Source organism: Tachypleus tridentatus, chromosome 6 (genome assembly GCF_004210375.1).
Source record: "Tachypleus tridentatus isolate NWPU-2018 chromosome 6, ASM421037v1, whole genome shotgun sequence".
Classification (NCBI taxonomy): domain Eukaryota; kingdom Metazoa; phylum Arthropoda; class Merostomata; order Xiphosura; family Limulidae; genus Tachypleus; species Tachypleus tridentatus.
In genome coordinates this window covers 135,383,410-135,407,363 of record NC_134830.1, presented here as the reverse complement: position 1 = coordinate 135,407,363, position 23,954 = coordinate 135,383,410, and the positions used below count along the sequence as shown (strand labels likewise).

At 34.5% G+C, this 23,954-nt stretch overlaps 1 long non-coding RNA gene across 3 annotated transcripts in view; it reads right to left on the bottom strand.

The window, feature by feature from the left end:
• Positions 1 to 270: 270 nt before the first annotated feature.
• Positions 271 to 23,954, bottom strand: part of LOC143253745 (uncharacterized) — a 69,687-nt gene continuing 46,003 nt past the window's right edge. The window contains exons 1-4 of one of the 3 annotated variants that reach the window (XR_013029837.1): positions 23,484 to 23,818; positions 14,225 to 14,344; positions 4,296 to 4,560; positions 271 to 3,091 (exon numbers count right to left, since the gene is read on the bottom strand). This is a non-coding gene — a long non-coding RNA (uncharacterized LOC143253745). Of the gene's footprint in view, positions 3,092 to 4,295; positions 4,561 to 14,224; positions 14,345 to 15,658; positions 15,867 to 23,483; positions 23,819 to 23,954 lie in introns of those variants that run through there. The other 2 variants (XR_013029838.1, XR_013029836.1) reach the window with 2 other exon arrangements.

Here is a 23,954-nt window from a genome sequence, read left to right as displayed (position 1 = left end):
TCAGGCGGGAGAGATTCGATTATGTTTACGCTTTATGGTCTGTTCACATTCGCCCCAATCGTTACCAGACAACTAGAGGTTTCTATTCCTATGTAACATTTATGCAGGGGGTTTAAGGTCTTCTATAAAGTGATGAGTGAATTGTATAGGGTTACCCAATGAGGATATAATATAACATCCGTTCTTCAAGACAGATAACAGTGCAGACAGAAGCTTATTACTTCATACATCATTATTTAACAATAAAACAATGGATAATGCCACTTCTTACATCATCATTTATTAATTAAACAAACGATAATATTACTTCCTACGTTATTATTTAACAATAAAACAATGGATAACGCCACTTCTTACATCATCATTTAATAATTAAACAAACGATAATATTATTTCCTACGTTATTATTTAACAATAAAACAATGGATAATGCCACTTCTTACATCATCATTTATTAATTAAACAAACGATAATATTACTTCCTACGTTATTATTTAACAATAAAACAATGGATAATGCCACTTTTTACATCATCATTTAATAATTAAACAAACGATAATATTACTTCCTACGTTATTGTTTAACAATAAAACAATGGATAATGCCACTTCTTACATCATCATTTATTAATTAAACAAACGATAATATTACTTCCTACGTTATTATTTAACAATAAAACAATGGATAATGCCACTTCTTACATCATCATTTAATAATTAAACAAACGATAATATTATTTCCTACGTTATTATTTAACAATAAAACAATGGATAATGCCACTTCTTACATCATCATTTAATAATTAAACAAACGATAATATTACTTCCTACGTTATTGTTTAACAATAAAACAATGGATAACGCCACTTCTTACATCATCATTTAATAATTAAACAAACGATAATATTACTTCCTACGTTATTATTTAACAATAAAACAATAGATAATGCCACTTCTTACATCATCATTTATTAATTAAAACAAAAGATGATGTTACTTCTTACATCGTATCATAATAATTAAAATAATGGATAATGTTAATTCTTTCCTACATCATTATTTAATAACAATACAAAGAATAATGTTACTTTCTATACAAATTGAAATCGTGAGTGCACTATAAGAGTGACAATCAAATTTTACTATTCTATCGTACAAAAGTAGGGACTGCTTTGTGTGAAGCTCCAAGTCTGGAACAAACAAACAAACAAACTATTTGCCTTCCCGTAGATGTAATTGAGATTCTGATGTGGTTATTAATTACTATATTGTTATTCTTTTTAATATTGCTGCACCTTGACGTAACTTTATATATGTATTATTTTATTAGTGTTCTGAAAATTACGTATTAACTTATATCTTATGAAATATATTTTTCTGAGACTTTTTCAATCTGACCAGGTATCCCTCTTGTGGCAAAACGGACTGCAGACTTATAGCGCTAAAAACCATGTTTCTGTATTCACGGAGGGAACAGAATAGATAGCCCATTGTTCAGCTTTCTGCTCTATAAAAAAAAGAAACTGACTAGGGATGTTTATTGAATGTTTTAGGGAGTTAGTATAACTTCATTTACTCGTTTTTACTTATTAAAAATAATTATACATTTGCCTGGGTTAAGCTCGCCCCCAATTTTTTTGTATGTCACATTTGGTTATTTATTTATTTTTGGTTCCAGGACTACATATGCTATGTTATTTCAGTACACATAACTTTAGCAGCTATAGTAAAAATAATAATTTTAATTTGGATTATAAAAGATTTTGGGATAATAATAAAACTTCAATATGTCGACCAGCGGGCCCTGCATGGCAAGGTGGTTAAGGCACTCGGCCCGTAATCCGAGGGTCGCGGGTTCGAATCCCTGTCACACCAAACATGTTCGCCCTTTCAGCCGTGGGGGCGTTATAATGTTACGGGCAATCCCACTATTCGTTGGTAAAGGAGTAGCCCAAGAGTTCGCAATGGGTGGTGATGACTAGTTGCCTTCCCTCTAGTCTTACGCTGCTAAATTAGGGATAGCTAGCGCGGATAGCCTTCGTGTAGCTTTGCGTGAAATTCAAAAAACAAACAATCTCGACCGGCGAAAACTTTAAGCCAATAATCTGTATGCCCAACTACAGTTTAACTTTGATTCTTTATATGTAGATTTAAATATAAACTTTCAAAATTATGGCAGAGAAGGTATCTTTGATACTTGTCCTATTCACAAGTTGTTAATCTGAAGATAACCTAAAATGGTCGAAACATTGTTCTCTACTATATTTTAATAAAAGTGTTATAACCCATACCAACTGTCTTGAGATACATTTTTACTTCAAGTGAGTTTTTCATCATCACGAAGTGTTGATTTTATCCGTTTGTTTCCCTTTCTTCAAGTCTAATCTCCACAGGGGAAACTCTGCCGTTCAATCAGAAAATATCTAATTAAGTCCTTTATGCACACCAATGTCCCCAGCTTCGGCTCATCTCTTGTCACCGAGTGACTCTTAGCAACGATAATATATTTTTATTTTTTACTTCTTTGTTTGTGGTCTGAACTAAACTATTTTTCGAAATTAATTCCTCACTGTCAGCCGTGGTCGATGCTCGGGTTTCGGTCCGTTGGCTTTAGACCATCGCATCATCCGCTTCCTGGTGGGAAGGACATTCGTGTGGGGTTTCCAGATACGGCTCATTTACTGTTTGCCCATATTCTATAAACAGTCCCTGAACCCTGACCAGGAAAAGAGAGAAAAGACGACCATAGTTCTTGATGAGACTACAGTTTCTTATGTTGTTGTTTGTTAGAGGTAGACTCACTTGGGTGGAATATCATAAAATCCGATTTGGCGGGAACCCGGGTAGTTTTTCTGACAATAACAATTTGAAAGTTACTAAAAACCGCAAGTTGGCTTCACGGCATTTCTTGCGGCTCAGCAACAATGATTATCCTGGCGTTAAGCACAGATCTTTACAGTGTATAGTTCGAAACAGAAACTTTATCTTTGTGTCTTTTTTATCAGCCCAGCACGTCGCCAGATGTAGAAGACATAATAAAACACGCTTCCTGGGAAGACTAATAGGCATAGAATCCTACATTAGCAGCTCCCCTATAAATAAAATTCTTATAAATGTCACGTGGTTGTGGTTTAAAGATGTTAAGTAAAGATAGAAGTAAAAAGATAAAGGCAAAGAACAGTGTAGTAAAAACACAGTATAGTAAAAACAGTGTAGTAAAAACACAGTATAGTAAAAACAGTGTAGTAAAAACACAGTATTGTAAAAACAGTGTAGTAAAAACACAGTATAGTAAAAACAGTGTAGTAAAAACACAGTGTAGTAATCCTGTTGCATTGTTACATGCATTTCTTGAATTCCGTCTCACTGTAATTTTTTTTCAAGTAACCTAGCCTTTATTTCTCGTCTGCTTTTTTTAAGAGAATCATCTATCATCGACAACGAATTTTCCTACTCGTTTCAGATGTAAAAAATAACTAATTTTAATTTTGATAACTGGATGTAATGTTCTCGTGTCTTCTCTAGAGCAACGTACTTCTAAACAAGGTAACTACTGTTTCAGACAAGAAATTGCAGTTTTATGAAAGTATTTATAATTTCCAAATAGAACACTATGCTAAAAAAAATCTTGTTTCATGAACATTTTACAACCAGTTGTCTTTTTTTTATTCAACATATATCTTTGACTTACAATCCTAGAAACAGATAGCCCATTGTGTAGCTTTGTGCTTAGCTTCAAACAAACAAATTACGCCTCCTACTGCCTATCCCATCTCTGGGTCTTCCTAAATTTCAAGTATTCAACAGACTTGTTGTTTGATTCCTTATTTGACAGACTATGTGATATTTACACTATATGTCCCATCTTGTGAACTGATAGACTATGTGATAGCTACACTATATGTCCCATCTTGTGAACTGATATACTATGTGTAATCTACACTATATGTCTCATCTTGTGAACTGATAGACTAAGTGATATCTACACTATATGTCTCATCTTGTGAACTGATAGACTATGTGATATCTACACTATATGTCTCATCTTGTGAACTGACAGACTAAGCGATATCTACACTATATGTCTCATCTTGTGAACTGATAGACTAAGTGATATCTACACTATATGTTCTATTTTCTGACCTGACAGACTTAGTGGGCGACAACTGAACAACATTAACCTTCACCAGAGCTCGAGCTAATCTAATAGAAACTGTTGTTGGACTATCACTTTTTCTTTAATACAATCACTGTGCCAAATCACAAAACTTAATTTTGTAATAACGGAACACAAACCTGGACCCTCAGATCCACAGTATGACAAGTTATCCCCTAGACAGACCGCTTCAGTTGATATTCATTGTTTACTCGTCTGCAGTCTCCTCACATTAACTTCTTCGTTTTTAGTTGAACAACAAAGAACTTTCTTTAACAAGACACTAAACAACAGTTTCCATTGTGTTCATCCATCGTTTCCTACGTCAGGATGTTTAGCATCATTCCTTTCGCTCGTCCTCTTTGAGTTTCACTTGTTCCTTTTTCTAAATCACTTTTTTTAAACCTGTGAAAGAAATGGTCAGCCGTTCAGGTTGTTAGTAAATGTATAATAAAATATTCTTGCTTTTCGTTAAATTAGTTAAAGCATGTAAAGCTAAGAGTTAATAGATAAATAGCAAAGTAAAAGCGAGTAATATGTGTCTTACAATGAGGATCAAAATCAATAACGTTACTATGGAATGTTTATAAAAAGTGTACGTGTGAATATGGATAAAAATAATCTCTTTTAAAGTAACAGTGAATATAAAAATGCCTATATAAATTTAGAAAAAAAATGAAACATACTGACTAGAATAATATATTTTAATTTTACTTGTTAATCAAAAAATTAATTTTAAACGTAGTTTTTATATTTAGAAAAATAATTTTTCCACTATTTTTCACTTTTTAAGAATAATTATTTAATGTATTTTTCGAACAAAAATGATGATTTAATATATTTATTTTAAATCTCAAATTAACGCTAATTTATTTTATTCAATCTGACACAACCAGCATTAATATTTAGAACTACTTAGAGATTTTTTGAAGGGCAGTTATTTGGTTTCGAATTCCTTTCTTTTTTGTGTCTGTGTGTGTGTATGTTACGTGAAAAAAAACCAATATCATATTATAATTGTTTTGATAGTGATGAACTATAAAATAGCTATCAAATGTCTCCATCTAGTAGAGAAAACATGAAATATATTTTAAACAATATTAAATATCTCGTACAATAAGGAAAATTTATGGAGATCCGATACACGTTTGTTTGTCAACCTGAATGACATATTTTTACTCAATGGGTTAAACGGCTAGATCCGAGATATTCCTGCTACCTTATAATTCCTTATATTCAGTTTTCATTCTCAGTAAACTAAACCGACAATCCAGAGAACCCTGCTTCTCAAGCATATCTCTCAGTGGGCTAGATGGTCGAGTCAGAGATCAAGCCATACGAAAATTATTGGATATTTTATTTTTGCTGAAAAGTCACGATAGACTTGTTAAGAAATATGCTCTTAAAACCCCAAACTGTATTTTACTCTGTTCTGAGCGTTAGAAAGTTTTCGTTCATTGTTATTGTTTGTTTTGAATTTCGCGCTAAGCCACACGTCGTCCCTAATTTAGTAGATTAGAGGGAAGGCAGCTAATCATCACCACCAACCGCCAACTCTTGGGTTACTCTTTTACCAACGAATGGTGGGATTTACCATGTCATTATAACGCCCCCATGGCTGACCAGATGGTTAGGGCACTCAGCTGGCAATTTGAGGGTCGCAGATTCAAGTCTCCATCACACCAAACATTCTCGCCACGTCGGGCCTTCATTCATTGTAATATCAGTCTTTCCAGTACTTTCCCGAGTTTAATATTGGAAAATACAAATAACAGCCGTGTTGCGACAACTAGATGGTGAACTCGGAAGAAACTTATACTGAGCATGCTTAGAACCAGTCTGGTGTTATAATTATTTGTTTAAACTATCTAATCAAGATAAGGAATACACAGGTCAGAATCAATTACAGAGCAAGTAAAAAATGTAAACGATCTCTTGCAACAAAAACTTATAATGACTAGAATCCATTGATCCATCAGTGGAGTGTCCTCGTTGTTTGGTCTTACCCCTTGTTTATTCTTCTAGTTCAATTGTGTGATGTGTTCATACAATGATAACTTCTAGAGATGGGTTTGAAATCTGTGAACTTTAACACATGTAAATCAATAATTAAATTTGCACTTTTCTTTCTAATAAATAAATTATAGTTCAATGCACTGTGCTAGTGCCAGAAAGTTGTCTTTATCAAAGAAAGTATAATGACATTTATATCGTATCGCTTATCCGGTTCAGTGATGCATTGAAGTGTGCCATACTGACCAGTGTTTTGGCTACGGATAGAAACGTACAATGTTCAAAGTAAGAGTGACAGATAATCTACTTCAAAAAGCCTAAAAATTATTTGTGCTGCTGGCTGCCTTCATTCTGGTCAGTAGTTCCTTTAGCACAGTACGCTGTTAAGGTTCAGTATATCAGCACTGAGTAGCACAGTAGTCTACATTTTATCACTAATGACGTTACTATGGCAATTGTATAACGTCATTACTTTCGAACAGTTTGTTTGTTTGTTTTTTGCTATATAAAAGGCTACCTGTGCTCTGGCCACCACCGGCATCGAAACCCGATTTTTAGTGTCATAAACTTCAAGCTCACAGACTTAGCGTTGAGACAGTGAGAGGCAAATTCAGATAGACTATATGTGTGTGTGTGTGTTGTTTTAATTTTCCCTTTCTTTTTAAGCGAGTTTCGAGTTAAACACGTATTATTTTTACGTACTCGTTTCTCTATTTTTTCAAAGATTGACAAACACATTTTAATATGTGAAGCGACATCTAAGCCATTCTAGTTTCTTGTTTGGAATGACTAGTAATCGCACGAAGTAAAATATTCAGTTTTTGGCCCAGAACTTAATAATCATGTTTAAAGCTCGGCGTTACTTTGACCTCAAGGAAAAACTTCGTGTTAACTTCTTTTATCAGCTTCCCTGTAATTGCGTTACTACAGGACAGAACAGAGAGGAGTTTGTTTACTCAGCCGTTTCCTTTTGGTTTTGTTGGCGTTATAGGTTTTTCTGCAACGACTTACAATATACCTTGGGGTTGACACTTTCTATTTAATCTGTAACCCCAATTCAATGAAGGACCTAACTTTTCATCACGTGAGGTTGTCAATAATTAAATTATCTGACCCCGAGAGACCTTCCAACTCGTCAAATTTTCCACCTCGTCGATAGTGTAAAAAAACAACTAATGTTTGCTTTCCGGTCGTGCTCGTGAGCTGTATCATAGTGGAAAGAGCACTACCAGGGGCTGTCGGCTCACGAGACTTGCTTGTTAGACGTTTTCAACGTAGCAGCGAATCTGATGACATAGCGTTTGAAAGTTGGATCTTGCTTATTGTCTGCTTCAGGCAGTTTTAAGGCTAAAGACCACAGTTTTACAAAAGTTAGGCAATCAAATCTAGAGTAGTATTGATCGATCAAAGAAGAGGGCATAGCAATTAGGAGAAATGTTTTCTCTCTATCGTGATATTACTATTTTTACTTGTTTTTGATATATTTTTTCTTTATAAAGGAAAATAATTTAACAGTATACGAGATACGTTCTTCAAAAAATAATAAAACACGAATAGAATCGATATAACTATAATAGTACTGTCTGTTGTATGTTCATGTAACTACTTCGCAAGTGTGGATGGATCTTTGTCAAATGAGCGTGGAGATTCATTAGATCCATGTGGTAGGGAAACACAAATTTTTAGTTCTTTGTTTTGCAGTTTTTATGAGAGGTTTTATATTTCTTACCACTACTTCGCCCTCTGTAGACGGTTCTTACTAAATACGGTGTGGAGGTTCATTGGGTCTACGGACAGATGCATACGAAAGTTCAGTTTAGCACTTCTTATGGGCGTTACTTTCTTTTTACACTTACATATAAGGGAATCATCTTTACATGTCATAAGATAACCTTTCATTAATCATGAAGTTACATAACTTCCCTCCAAGGGGCGGGTACTCCAGCAAGTAAATTATATAGTAGAGAATTCAACCCTGTAATATAATAAAAAAGTATTATGTTACTTTAATCAAATTATTATAGTTAATTTACTCTTCAATAAAGTTGTTCTCTTACAGTTTATAAACAGTTCTTATGTTCGAATATTGTCATGAAAATGAAGCTTACGTCATAACGTAAACAGTTATTATGTTTCAACAATGTGGTGAAATTAGAGCTGACGTCATATGTAAATTTTTGATGCTTGAATAACTTGTAATTTTGCGATTATTCCTTATCGCTCATTTTCTTCAAAATTTGATCCTATCGAATATGAAATATGTGTTCTTGACATTTATTATTTAAAAGTGTACGTATGTATGTCAAGCTATTACTTCACTCTTCCATTGATCAATCGATCGATAAGTGGTTAGTTGATTGGAGAGAACAACTGTTGAGACTATTTATGAAAAGGTTTTTATTAGTGTATTTATGAAGCATTAATAGTTCATATTAAAACCGTTAATTAGTCCTGTTCATCGCATTCTTTGTATACAGTACGTTATTGTATTGTTCATCCTATTCTTTGTACACAGTAAGTTATTGTATTGTTCATCCCATTCTTTGTACACTGTAAGTTACTGTGATGTTCATCCCATTCTTTGTGTACAGTAAGTTATTGTATTGTTTATCCTATTCTTTGTACACAGTAAGTTATTGTAATGTTCATTCTATTCTTTGTACACAGTAAGTTATTGTAATGTTCATTCTATTCTTTGTACACAGTAAGTTATTGTATTGTTCATCCCATTCTTTGTACACAGTAAGTTATTGTATTGTTCATCCTATTCTTTGTACACAGTAAGTTATTGTAATGTTCATTCTATTCTTTGTACACAGTAAGTTATTGTAATGTTCATTCTATTCTTTGTATACAGTAAGTTATTGTATTGTTCATCCATTCTTTGTACACAGTAAGTTATTGTAATGTTCATTCTATTCTTTGTACACAGTAAGTTATTGTAATGTTCATTCTATTCTTTGTACACAGTAAGTTATTGTAATGTTCATTCTATTCTTACAGTAAGTTACACAGTAAGTTATTGTATTGTTCATCCCATTCTTTGTATACAGTAAGTTATTGTATTGTTCATTCTATTCTTTGTACACAGTAAGTTATTGTATTGTTTATTCTATTCTTTGTACACAGTAAGTTATTGTATTGTACACAGTAAGTTATTGTACTATTCTTTGTACACAGTAAGTTATTGTAATGTTCATTCTATTCTTTGTACACAGTAAGTTATTGTAATGTTCATTCTATTCTTTGTACACAGTAAGTTATTGTAATGTTCATTCTATTCTTTGTACACAGTAAGTTATTGTATTGTTTTCTATTCTTTGTACACAGTAAGTTATTGTAATGTTCATTCTATTACACAGTAAGTTATTGTATTGTTCATCCTATTCTTTGTACACAGTAAGTTATTGTAAGTTATTGTTGTTCATTCTATTCTTTGTACACAGTAAGTTATTGTATTGTTTATCCTATTCTTTGTACACAGTAAGTTATTGTATTGTTCATCCTATTCTTTGTACACAGTAAGTTATTGTATTGTTCATCCTATTCTTTGTACACAGTAAGTTATTGTATTGTTCATTCTATTCTTTGTACACAGTAAGTTATTGTATTGTTCATTCTATTCTTTGTACACAGTAAGTATTGTTCATCCTATTCTTTGTACACAGTAAGTTATTGTATTGTTCATTCTATTCTTTGTACACAGTAAGTTATTGTAATGTTCATTCTATTCTTTGTACACAGTAAGTTATTGTAATGTTCATTCTATTCTTTGTACACAGTAAGTTATTGTATTGTTCATTCTATTCTTTGTACACAGTAAGTTATTGTATTGTTTATCCTATTCTTTGTACACAGTAAGTTATTGTATTGTTCATTCTATTCTTTGTACACAGTAAGTTATTGTAATGTTCATCCTATTCTTTGTACACAGTAAGTTATTGTAATGTTCATTCTATTCTTTGTACACAGTAAGTTATTGTATTGTTCATTCTATTCTTTGTACACAGTAAGTTATTGTAATGTTCATTCTATTCTTTGTACACAGTAAGTTATTGTATTGTTCATTCTATTCTTTGTACACAGTAAGTTATTGTATTGTTCATTCTATTCTTTGTACACAGTAAGTTATTGTAATGTTCATTCTATTCTTTGTACACAGTAAGTTATTGTATTGTTCATTCTATTCTTTGTACACAGTAAGTTATTGTAATGTTCATTCTATTCTTTGTACACAGTAAGTTATTGTAATGTTCATTCTATTCTTTGTACACAGTAAGTTATTGTAATGTTCATTCTATTCTTTGTACACAGTAAGTTATTGTAATGTTCATTCTATTCTTTGTACACAGTAAGTTATTGTAATGTTCATTCTATTCTTTGTACACAGTAAGTTATTGTAATGTTCATTCTATTCTTTGTACACAGTAAGTTATTGTATTGTTCATTCTATTCTTTGTACACAGTAAGTTATTGTAATGTTCATTCTATTCTTTGTACACAGTAAGTTATTGTAATGTTCATTCTATTCTTTGTACACAGTAAGTTATTGTAATGTTCATTCTATTCTTTGTACACAGTAAGTTATTGTAATGTTCATTCTATTCTTTGTACACAGTAAGTTATTGTAATGTTCATTCTATTCTTTGTACACAGTAAGTTATTGTAATGTTCATCCTATTCTTTGTACACAGTAAGTTATTGTATTGTTCATTCTATTCTTTGTACACAGTAAGTTATTGTATTGTTCATTCTATTCTTTGTACACAGTAAGTTATTGTATTGTTCATTCTATTCTTTGTACACAGTAAGTTATTGTAATGTTCATTCTATTCTTTGTACACAGTAAGTTATTGTAATGTTCATTCTATTCTTTGTACACAGTAAGTTATTGTAATGTTCATTCTATTCTTTGTACACAGTAAGTTATTGTAATGTTCATTCTATTCTTTGTACACAGTAAGTTATTGTATTGTTCATTCTATTCTTTGTACACAGTAAGTTATTGTATTGTTCATTCTATTCTTTGTACACAGTAAGTTATTGTATTGTTCATTCTATTCTTTGTACACAGTAAGTTATTGTAATGTTCATTCTATTCTTTGTACACAGTAAGTTATTGTAATGTTCATTCTATTCTTTGTACACAGTAAGTTATTGTATTGTTCATTCTATTCTTTGTACACAGTAAGTTATTGTATTGTTTATTCTATTCTTTGTACACAGTAAGTTACATTCTATTCTTTGTACACAGTAAGTTATTGTGTTCACATTCTTTGTACACAGTAAGTTATTGTATTGTTCATTCTATTCTTTGTACACAGTAAGTTATTGTATTGTTCATTCTATTCTTTGTACACAGTAAGTTATTGTAATGTTCATTCTATTCTTTGTACACAGTAAGTTATTGTAATGTTCATTCTATTCTTTGTACACAGTAAGTTATTGTATTGTTCATCCCATTCTTTGTACACAGTAAGTTATTGTATTGTTCATTCTATTCTTTGTACACAGTAAGTTATTGTATTGTTCATTCTATTCTTTGTACACAGTAAGTTATTGTATTGTTCATTCTATTCTTTGTACACAGTAAGTTATTGTAATGTTCATCCCATTCTTTGTACACAGTAAGTTATTGTAATGTTCATTCTATTCTTTGTACACAGTAAGTTATTGTATTGTTTATCCTATTCTTTGTACACAGTAAGTTATTGTATTGTTCATTCTATTCTTTGTACACAGTAAGTTATTGTAATGTTCATTCTATTCTTTGTACACAGTAAGTTATTGTAATGTTCATTCTATTCTTTGTACACAGTAAGTTATTGTATGTTTATTCTATTCTTTGTACACAGTAAGTTATTGTATTGTTCATTCTATTCTTTGTACACAGTAAGTTATTGTATTGTTCATTCTATTCTTTGTACACAGTAAGTTATTGTATTGTTCATTCTATTCTTTGTACACAGTAAGTTATTGTATTGTTCATTCTATTCTTTGTACACAGTAAGTTATTGTATTGTTCATTCTATTCTTTGTACACAGTAAGTTATTGTAATGTTCATTCTATTCTTTGTACACAGTAAGTTATTGTATTGTTCATTCTATTCTTTGTACACAGTAAGTTATTGTATTGTTCATTCTATTCTTTGTACACAGTAAGTTATTGTATTGTTCATCCCATTCTTTGTACACAGTAAGTTATTGTATTGTTCATTCTATTCTTTGTACACAGTAAGTTATTGTATTGTTCATTCTATTCTTTGTACACAGTAAGTTATTGTATTGTTCATTCTATTCTTTGTACACAGTAAGTTATTGTAATGTTCATTCTATTCTTTGTACACAGTAAGTTATTGTAATGTTCATTCTATTCTTTGTACACAGTAAGTTATTGTAATGTTCATTCTATTCTTTTCAGTAAGTTATTGTAATGTTCATTCTATTCTTTGTACACAGTAAGTTATTGTAATGTTCATTCTATTCTTTGTACACAGTAAGTTATTGTAATGTTAGTAATTGTCTATTCTTTGTACACAGTAAGTTATTGTAATGTTCATTCTATTCTTTGTACACAGTAAGTTATTGTAATGTTCATTCTATTCTTTGTACACAGTAAGTTATTGTAATGTTCATTCTATTCTTTGTACACAGTAAGTTATTGTAATGTTCATTCTATTCTTTGTACACAGTAAGTTATTGTAATGTTCATTCTATTCTTTGTACACAGTAAGTTATTGTAATGTTCATTCTATTCTTTGTACACAGTAAGTTATTGTAATGTTCATTCTATTCTTTGTACACAGTAAGTTATTGTAATGTTCATTCTATTCTTTGTACACAGTAAGTTATTGTAATGTTCATTCTATTCTTTGTACACAGTAAGTTATTGTAATGTTCATTCTATTCTTTGTACACAGTAAGTTATTGTAATGTTCATTCTATTCTTTGTACACAGTAAGTTATTGTAATGTTCATTCTATTCTTTGTACACAGTAAGTTATTGTATTGTTCATTCTATTCTTTGTGTACAGTAAGTTATTGTATTGTTCAACGAATTCAGGAAATGCGCAGGCTTTCTTTTACCCGAGCACCTTTGCAACATGAGGTTTGTTCTTTTTCCAACCCAACTTAAAGTTAATGTGAGGTTGTTATTTTTCTGAGCCCACTCACACCATAAAATAGGTTTGTTCTTTTGCTGAGTACTCTCAGTATTCATGCGCTTTTGTCCTTTTTTTTTTTGGTATCATTCAAAGTAAAAATAAAAACACAAAAAGAAAGCGTAATTATCCTGTTATTTATGGAAGGTAAAAACTTTCAAATCATCTAATTTTTTGTCGGAAATTCGCTTTTTAGAAGTTTTTGAATAAGTTATTTGTTTCGGAATGACTTAAGAAAATTAACAGACAAGAGAGGACATTATACTAAAACAAAGGAGTCGTTGTAACTCTTTCAGCTGGTATTTCACAAGAAAACTATATAAGGTTTTTTAAAGTTTGTACGAAGTTAGCTTTTGACTGAAATTAATTTAAAATTTTTGATTTACTAAGAGAACGATCACACTCTATAATGTTGCGACCATATACCGTACTAACGTACTAACGTACTAAATTTCATTTTATCTCTTATGAGCTGCCCTCCAGAGGTACAGCGGCACGTTTGCGGACTCATATTGCTAAAAATCGGGTTTCTATGCCCGAGGTAGACAGAGCACAGGTAGCTCATTGTGAAGGTTTGTGCTTAATTACAAACAGACAGACTTATAACGTATTATTTGATGTAATTGGTCAGATATATCTCTGATATACGTGAATCGTTGAAGCGTATACATTGCCTTTGGAACTTTATCTCAGACGCGTTATTTGATAACTGTGTTGTCATGTGGCTTTCTTTGTGAGCGTGAAATGCACCTGAATACCATGTGTATACAACTTCCTAGTGTCATGTATTGTCTAGTGTTGTATTAAAATAAAAATAAACAATTAATGGTGTCCATAGTTCCTTAACTGTTTGTAAATATGCATATGTTCGTGCATTCACAGATAATGTGGCTTACCTAAATTGACTTGTTTCGCTCTGGCGGACGAAATAGGAAATACGGCAGTGGCTGCTCACGTGCCCGACAAGGGTACCCGAAAGAATTGGACTTCTCGTTTGTCCAGTCATTTCTCTATTTCTGTCCAATCACATAAGGAAAAACACGCATAAAAAAAAGAAAACAATCAAAAAACAATACACACACACGCACACACACAAATATACGACAGGTTTGTTTAAAGCGCGTATTTAAATTACGACAAAGTATGTGATAGTTCGGTACTTATTATTATTGTATTTGAACAAGGTATATATGTATTAACAAGAAACATTCCACCTATCCCCAACAAGAAAGATCGTGAATTCATTGAGTTTTTGTTTGTTGTTTTAAATTCGCGCAAAGCTAGACGAAGGCTATCTGCGCTAGCCGTCCCTAATTTAGTAGTGTAAGACTAGAGGGAAGGCAGCTAGTCATCACTACCCACCGTCAACTCTTGGGCTACTCTTTTACCAACGAATAGTGGGATTCCCCTTAACATTATAACGCCCCCACAGCTGAAAGGGCAAGCATGTTTGGTGCTACGGAAATTCGAACCCACGATCTTCGGATTACGAGTCGCACGCCTTAACACGCTTGGCCATGAACAAAAGAAAAGAACTTCGATTTATTTATTTTTTTTTAATGAAATTTTACCGCAACCAAAGCAAATGTTTAATTGCTAGTCTGTATGCCTAAAGTGAAAGTTACCAGACATTAGTTTCCGTCTCCCACTGGTACAGTGGTAAGTCTAGGGATTTATAACACTAAAATCAGGCGTTCGATTCATTTTGGTAGACTCAGTAGATAGTCCAATGTAGCAAAGTTGATCCTTGGCATGGCCAAGCGTGTTGAGGCGTTCGACTCGTAATCCGAAGATCGTGGGTTCGAATCCCGGTAGCACCAAACATGCTCGCACTTTCAGCCGTGGGGGCGTTATAATGTGACGATCAATCCCACTATTTGTTGGTAAAAGAGTAGCCCAAGAGTTGGCGGTGGGTGGTGATGACTATCTGCCTTCCCTCTAGTCTTACACTGCTAAATTAGGGACGGCTAGTACAGATAGCCCTCGAGTAGCTTTGTACGGAATTCAAAACAAACAAACATAGTTTCCTCCTAGCGGTAATCAAGGGAACTATGCAGAAATGTTTTTAGTAGGCCTATTTTTGGAAACTGTTCTATAGTAGGAATTCGTCTGTCGTGGTCATCGCGGTTTCGAGGATACGTAGTGTATTTAGATCAACGTGTGAGGGTTAAGCATCTGTTGCTTATTCACATTACTTCTGCTGGGGGTCACGGAACGTTAAAAGTGTTTTATGTCTAGTACTACGTAGCCCTAATATTCTTTGATCCTGGGCGGCTCGTTTCTAGGGGCTAATTGTTATCTGTCTGGTTATTTATCTTGACATTACTCACGCTAGGTAAATATTTAAGCATCGTTCCTCCTTCTTCTTTCCACCCAGTCTTTCTTTCTTTTTTTGTCCGTGTTCAGCCAACTTTCAAACGTATCATTTGTTCATGCAGAAGAGTATATAGTTGGAAATTTGCCGCCGTTCGTCCAGCACGAGGGACTCATTTTCTCCCCTCTTCTTCCAACAAGCCTTTTCAGTTTTCGAATATTTTCACCCCACTGAACATGAGAAAGTGATTCAAACTATGTTCTATTTTAATTCATGAATATTTATTACCAACAATGAGAAACGTCATGGAAATATGTCAGTTCCAGTACTGCGTTCATAAATACACTATGTAACTACCTGTTGCATTCATTTGTTTCTTCAGCAGAGGGCGTTGCTAAAAATACAAAATTTGTATTTACATTAGCATTACAAATGTTTAGTCAATAAGTAACAAAAAATAAAATTTACTTGTATATATTATTTGCATAAGACCGTGCTCGTTAATTTGTTTGTCTTTTTTTTCTCGTAAAGAAACAAAAACCTAAAACAACGTTGTGAGTTATTTACACTATGCAGACTTCTGTAAACTTGTATCACTTTTTAGATTTTTTCCGCGACTCTTGAGATACCTTTTGTAAAATAATGGGAAATATAGATACCCCTTCTAGCTCAGGAGAGTTAGAACTTAAATTGGTTGGTTGTTTTTTAAAACAAAGCCATATCGAGCTACCTGCTCGGCACACCGAGGGGAAGCGAGCCCATGATTTTAGCGATGTAAATCCGTAGACGTACCGCTGTACTAGCGGGGGGTTAGAACGTAAGTACACACGTCAGTGTAAACCCACGAATCTGTACAATTGAAAACAAAAACCGTGGGGAAATTGTTAGCACTCTGAGAACAACATACAACGTGGATGTGTACAGTAAATGTTGTTTAGTGGGTGTAAACAGCCTTAACATTCAATGGCATTCAATGTGTTATTTACGCTGAAAAAGTAATTTACTTTCAGTCTCTTGGCTTCAGTAACGCTACGATCGACTGTTAGTTTCTTAGTTCTCTTGGCTTCAGTAAGGCTGCGATCGACTGTTAGTTTCCTAGTTCTCTTGGCTTCAGTAAGGCTACGATCGACTGTTAGTGTCTTAGGTCTCTTGGCTTCAGTAATAACAATAAAGGTTTCGAACTGAGATTTTCTTTTGTTTCTTTATAATCGTAGTGTGTTAACGTTAGAATTAAAGCACCACAAAACGACGTCATTGCTATCGAATCACGTGGTATGGCTGTGTCAATTTCAAATACTTCTTTCGGGACCATTATTTTGCAGTAGCATACAAAAAACGCATTATAAATAGAACAACAATATGAAACTTATCCACAAATCCCTGGACACGATATATTTTACTTCATTTTTAATTTATAATTAAAATGTTTAACATCACGTGTAATTTACGACCTGTGTCGAGCCATCCTCAAATTTGCAAATTCTGTTATTAGATCCACACCCACGTAGTGAATCAGGGAAATTTGCACAAAAATCAATATTTTTTGTTTATGATCAACAAAACTTAAACAGTTGCTTACCGACTGTGGGGCGATTACAGTCGTAGTTTGATACAAAACAAAATAGGGACAATACAAATCTTGAAATTTTCTTGTGTCTATTTTGTGATAACGACAACATTTTTTGTAACAGTCTCAATCTCACATGGATCTGATCCAACATGTGGATGCTCACCAGTAAGCCTGCGGTCTTACGACGCAATAAGCCGTGTTTCGATACCTGTGGTGGGCAGAATACCAGATAGCCTATTATATGGCTTAACGGTTACTAACAAACAAGCTAAACCTATTTAATATATAGTCACCTCTCAGTCGTCTTTACTAAGTCAATTTATTTGTGAAAACTGTCCATATTACATGGTTTGGTGTGGTTTGAATTTCGCGCAAACCTCCATGAGGGCTATCTGCGCTAGCCGTCTCTAATTTAGAAGTGTAAGACTAGAAGGAAGACAGCTAGTCATCACCACTCACTGCAAATTCTTGAACTACTCTTTTAACAACGAATAGTGGGATTGACGGTCAAGTTATAACGCCCCACGGCTTAAAGGGCGAGCATGTTTGGTGAGACGAGGATTCGAAACCGCGACCCTCGGATTACGAGTCGAGTCCCTTAACCACCTGGTCATGCCAGGCCTAACCATATTATATGAAAAGGCAAATATTTAACGTTCACTCGGAGTCTTGTGGCATGATACTAAAACTATTTACAACTACGAAACGTCCTTAGTGTCGATGGCACAACGACGCTACGTAAAACAACAACACGCTAACATGCGAGGTTCGATCCCTACTGCTGGCAGAAGCATGTAGCCGAATGTGTAGTGTTGTGATTAAAACAACAACAGCGAAACTAATTACGTAGCACATTGCCTGTGTAATCAGCACTTTGTCATTTTTCAGATTCCTAAAAGTACGAGTTACACACACACAAAAAACACACCAGTATTACATTTAACCCTAATAATTATTGGAATGATCCACTACGTGTTTACATAGAAAATGAGTAACTTCACTGAACTTAGAATCTACTTAGTGTTTCACATAGAAAATGAGTGACTTCACTTAATGTAGGTAGCTAGTTCTCCATACTGATTGTTCGTAGCAAGCAAAACCAATACACGAACCCTACTAACAATGAACTGGAATGAGAACAAGTCCATAATTTGAAAGTTAAGTGTATTCTTAGTTTTCATTGTTATTATAATTACTTAAAAACATCAACTTGATCTGAGTTTAAAAGAATACCAAAAATACGTGACAACCACTTTATTTAAGTTCTTTATTCATGTCATAGATTTTTGTTTTTTCAGACATTTAATATAAAGATGATCCCACACGCGTATATGTTTCAGAAACAAACTTAAGCTGTTCCATTGAGAAACACATACAAATAAAATAATATAAAAATGCATCTTATGTTCCGACGTTATAATCACAGTGGCCACCTACTGGCAGGAAACTAGATATCTTGGTAAATATTTTAATTAGATTTACTTAAAGAATAATTTGTAGCATAACATCTTATTTTTAGTTCTAAGTATTTGCTATTTTTTTTCAGACACGAGTTATGTGTTCGGATTTGCACATCCAGTTTTATTTTCAAACAGGAGTTAATTGAGCTATACTTTCTTCAACTAAGAACTGACTAGTTACATTAAACTATTACCTTATTCATTATTGGTAGAAGCATAAAGAATTTTTTTGTACCCTGGGATTCAGTCTAGCATGTAGATCACAGCACCACCTTTTATAGTTTAGACTTTAAACCATCTTAGTTTTTCTACCAAACTAAACGACCTATGGTGACATTTTCAAAGTATCGTGACAGGAAACGATTCACAACACATTCTTACAAGACTGTACCTCTGATGAAGAGGACTTACCAATCCATAAGGACCACGTTACACATTTAGAATAAAAGATACTTCTTAAACCTTTGACGACAATGTTACTGTCTACGGTGTGCCTTTAGAGCTAAGATGATTTTTTTATACACTTTCTTTGGACAAAGCAGCTGAAAATACATCTTTAGAAGAATATTGGTGACACCTTAATCTTTTGGGGCAGGTTACAAAAACTGATAACAACTAATTAAGCCAGCAACAAAGCTACACAATAGGCCATCTGAGCTCTCCCATCACGGGTATCGAAACCTGGTTTCTAGCGTTGTAAGTTCGCAGACATACAGCTGTGACACTGGATGGAGTCAACAACTATCTATCTATCTATCTGCTGTCTCTCTATGTCTGCCTATCTCTATCTATGTATCTATTTGTCTGCTATCTCTCTCTCTGTCTACCTATTTTTCTATCGTTCTATCTGTCTGTCTGCTATCTCTCCATGTCTGCCTATCGTTCTATCTATCTGTTTGTCTGCTATCTATCTATCTCTGTCTACCTATCTAACCGGTTATGAAAACAATTTATTAGACACGAGCTAGTTTAGGACATGAAATAAGAATATTTCGAGCCTTATACGTAATCAGTTGATGTCTGAACTGAAGATGTTTATCAGTATAACAGTCTCTACATGTGTTAGTTTTGTACGTTATACTATTTTGAAATTCATCAAGAGGAACGTAATGAAACAAGAAAGGAACCCTTAACCACATGTGTATACTACAACAAGGACCCCTTAACCACATGTGAATACTACAACAAGGAACGCTTAATCACATGTAGAAACTACAACAAGGTTGTGTTGTGTTGTTTCTTATAGCAAAGCCACATCGGGCTATCTGCTGAGCCCACTGAGGGGAATCGAACCCCTGATTTTAGCGTTGTAAATCCGGAGATATACTGCTGTACTAGCGGAGGGCAATCACAACAAGGAACGCTTGACCAGTGTGAATACTACAACAAGGAACGTTTAACCACATATGAATGAATACTACAACAAGGAACGCCTAACTGCATGTGAATTCTGCAACAATAACCTCTACTACGGTAGTTCAGTGTAGTAACTATGGAAGAAACCTTTGTAAATAAGTTAGAAGTCGTTCACGGTAATGGGTGAGCGTCGTTTCTTACCAGTTCTCTGTTAGGAGGAACACAAGTAATGTGCCGATGCTTTGACTCGAATAGGTAGTAAGTAGAGCTATGAATCTAGAATAAATAGGACTACACCTATATAGATCTAGTAAATCCTAGTTCACTTCCCTTGTTGTTGTTGTTACACCTACTTATCTTCTATATTTCTATTTATCTATATATCCTTCTGTCTGTTATCCGTTTTTAGTAGCGAAAGAATATTTGAAGGTATAAAGCTTTATATATCAGTCAGCTGGGCCTTCTTAACTTCATAGTTTTCATTTCATACATCACGAACCACATATTGCCAATTAATAAATCCAATTTTCTTGGCAACTACACACTTTGGGCTTTACCTTCTCACGTCATATTCATAGAAAACACATCAGAAGGTGTTTTTACTTGGGAGAACTGAGGGACTAGCCAGTATTGGCCGGGTGTTGCCAACTAGTACCGTGCCGGACTGTTTGTTCGTTTGATTCGGAGCAGAGGTACATTGTGCTATCTTTTGTGTCCACCGAGGAGAACTGAACCCCGAACTTCAACGTTGTAAGTCCGCAGGCTTACCGCTGCCCCGCCAAGGGACATGACGAATTGTGAATCAGAAAGTCAGTGGCTCACGTTTCGTTGTGGCAAAACCGCGCCATCCAATTTCGGACCGAGAGTGCGCTAAAGGAGCGATGGTCAAATCCCACTGTTCAACCAGAATGGGCCCGGCATGGCCAGATGGGTTAAGACGATCGACTCGTAATCTGAGGGTCGCGGGTTCGAATTCCCATCACACCATATATGCTCGCCCTTTCAGCCGTAGGGGCGCTATAGTTTAACGGTCAATCCCACTATTCGTTGGTAAAAGAGTAGCCCAAGATATGACGGTGGGAGGTGATGACTAGCTGCCTTCCTCAATCTTACACTGCTAAATTAGGGACGGGTAGCGCAGATAGCCCTCGTGTAGCTTTGCGCGAAATTTAAAAAACAAGTCAACCAGAGTGGCTCGAGATTTATTTGTACATTAGGAACTGCCAGCGCGTATGGATTTCTGTGTAGCTGTGCAGGAACTTCCGAAACAAACAATCAGACTACTACGTACATGGACGATTATTATTTCTGCCCTCCAGTGCGACACGTCTGATGGCTTACAATGCTAAGATCTTTGTCACACCAAACATACTCGCCCTTTCAGCCGAGGGGGCGTTATAATGTTAGATAAATCCTACTATTCGTTGGTAAAAGAGTAACCCAAGAGTTGGCGGTGGTTTATGAAGACTAATCTTACACTGCAAAATTATGGACGGCTAGCGTAGATAGCTCTCCAGTAGCTTTGCGAAAAATTCAAAACAAACCAGAACGCTAAAAAGCGAGTTTCGATACTTGAAGACAGTCCATTGTGTACATTTGCGCTTCGCAACAGAAAGAAACAATTCTGTCCAATGTTCAATAAGCTGACAAACTTGAATAAAATTATTTCTAATTGCAGTGAAAAGTCATAATAATTTTAAGAAAGTTCCAATATTTTACAAACGACAATGTAGGCAAGAACCATAAAATAAATTACTTTATATTTTATTTTAGTGAAACATTCGAAATCGGATAAACATTAAAGTTAAGTACAATTATAAATACTGAAAACTTTAATTGTTATAAAAAGCCTCAATACATCAGTTAGTTCGTCCGAAAATATCAGAAAAATAACAGCAAATGGTTTTAAGAAACACAAAAAACGACTTTCACAACTTTAGTTATATTGCTTACGGAGGCCCTGATGGCCTGGCATGGCCAGGTGGGTTAAGGCGTTCGACTCGTACTCGGAGGTTCGCGGGTTCGAATCCCAGTCGCACCAAACATGCTCGCCCTTTTAACTGTGGGGGCATTATAATGTGACGATCAATTCCACTATTCATTAGTAAAAGAGTAGCCCAAGAGTTGGCGGTGGGTGATGATTACTAGCTGCCTTCTCTCTAATCTTACGCTGCAAAATTAGAGACGGCTAGCGCACATAGCCCTCGTGTAGCTTTGCGAGAAATTAAAAAACAAAAAAACTGAGGCCCTATGAGAGTTTACACCATAAGCAGAAGGGATGTGTATATTTAATCCCAACTTAAGTTCATTATGAGAAGTACCACAGTGGAGAATGCATTTTTTTTCAAGTTTCAAAACTGGTTAATAATAAAATAATAAACGTTTATTTAATATTACACTCAAGTTAATCTTTTAATACAAGTCCTGTGAGTATTTACTGAGAATCAGTTAAACAATAGTACCAAATATGTAAACTTAGAATCAGGTAACTTTTTTTTTTTAGTTCGATGGACGTTTTTTTTTTTTAGTTCGATGGACGTTTTTTTGTTGTTGTTGTTGTTTGAAGAAACCGTTCGGTTTACGAAGGATACATATGCTGGTAGTTCTAAAAATTAACATTATCGTAAGTTTGAAACGCTTATCATTTACTTTCGTTTAATCTCAAAAATACACAATTGAAATATATCTGATCCAATAGAGAAGGAGATTACATTTGTAAGAGGACAACATCAAACCATCATGTTTTACTGTTGGTTGACCTTTCTTAGTAAAATTAGAGCAATTGGTATTTTTTAAATGATTTGAATTTATGACAATAAACGTAGAGAAACAATATCGTTGAGTGAAACATGCCTACTAGGAAACACATTGTTGTGAATTTAAACGTCGGGTTCTTTCATGGCTTGTATTTATTCTACAGCGTTTGTAAACGAGATTATATCTTCCTGAGTCTTGTATTTTCAAACTGAACTTTTTATGTGTTCAAGTAACGTCGTTGTAAAAAAATATATTTTAAGCAACTTTGATAAGCGCTTTTCAGTAAATTGTTCTCACATAATGAGTTTGGTTTGTTTCTTTAATTTAGCGCAAAGCTACACGATGACTATCTGTGCAAGCCGTCTATAACTTACCATTGAAAGACTAGAATGAAGGCAGCCAGCCATCATAACGCACCACCATCTCTTGAGCTACTCTTTTACCAACTAATAGTGTGATTGATCGTGGTATCATAACGCCTCCTTCGGCTGAAAGGGCGAGCAGGTTTGATGAGATGGGGATTCGAAGCCGTAACCCTCAGATTGTGAGTTTAGCGACACTAACCATCTGGCCATGCCAGGCCCATATCGTTTGCACGAAACTCATAGAAAATATTTAATACATGGTGAGCAAGGAGGTTGCTTTGTTTGAGACTGTTTTTTTTTTCAGAATATTTAATTAACAGAAGGAAATCCTACCTTTCTTCGTACGGCACTGTAAACAGAACTCAAATGTATAATTAAAACAACTTAGCGTTACTAAGGCCTACATGACTTTCCACTGTTGTGGAGTTAAAGTTCGACAATATGTCTACATGTTTCAGAGTGAAACTCAGAAACCCATCGCTGTCGACGAGGTAAGAGACGGCTCTAGTTGACGGCCGCGGCACCGTCTGCTAACAGCCTACCTCGGGCCCTTTTGGCCGATGGTGCTGGAGCCGACCCCCTGCCGCTACCTGGTCGGCTCAGTTTACACCGCGGCCCGCCCGCCTGGAGCCGCCTGACGGCCTCCTACCGCCTTATTTGTTTTACTGATGGACCTTATCGGCCACTTGTAATTACCTGGGATCTGTGGTCTCAGCCCCTGCTGGCCGCGCGTACGCCGAGTCGTGCGTGCGTTCATGCGCTTTACTAGTCTGATCTAAGTGTTGAGTCACGTAAGGTTGAGGG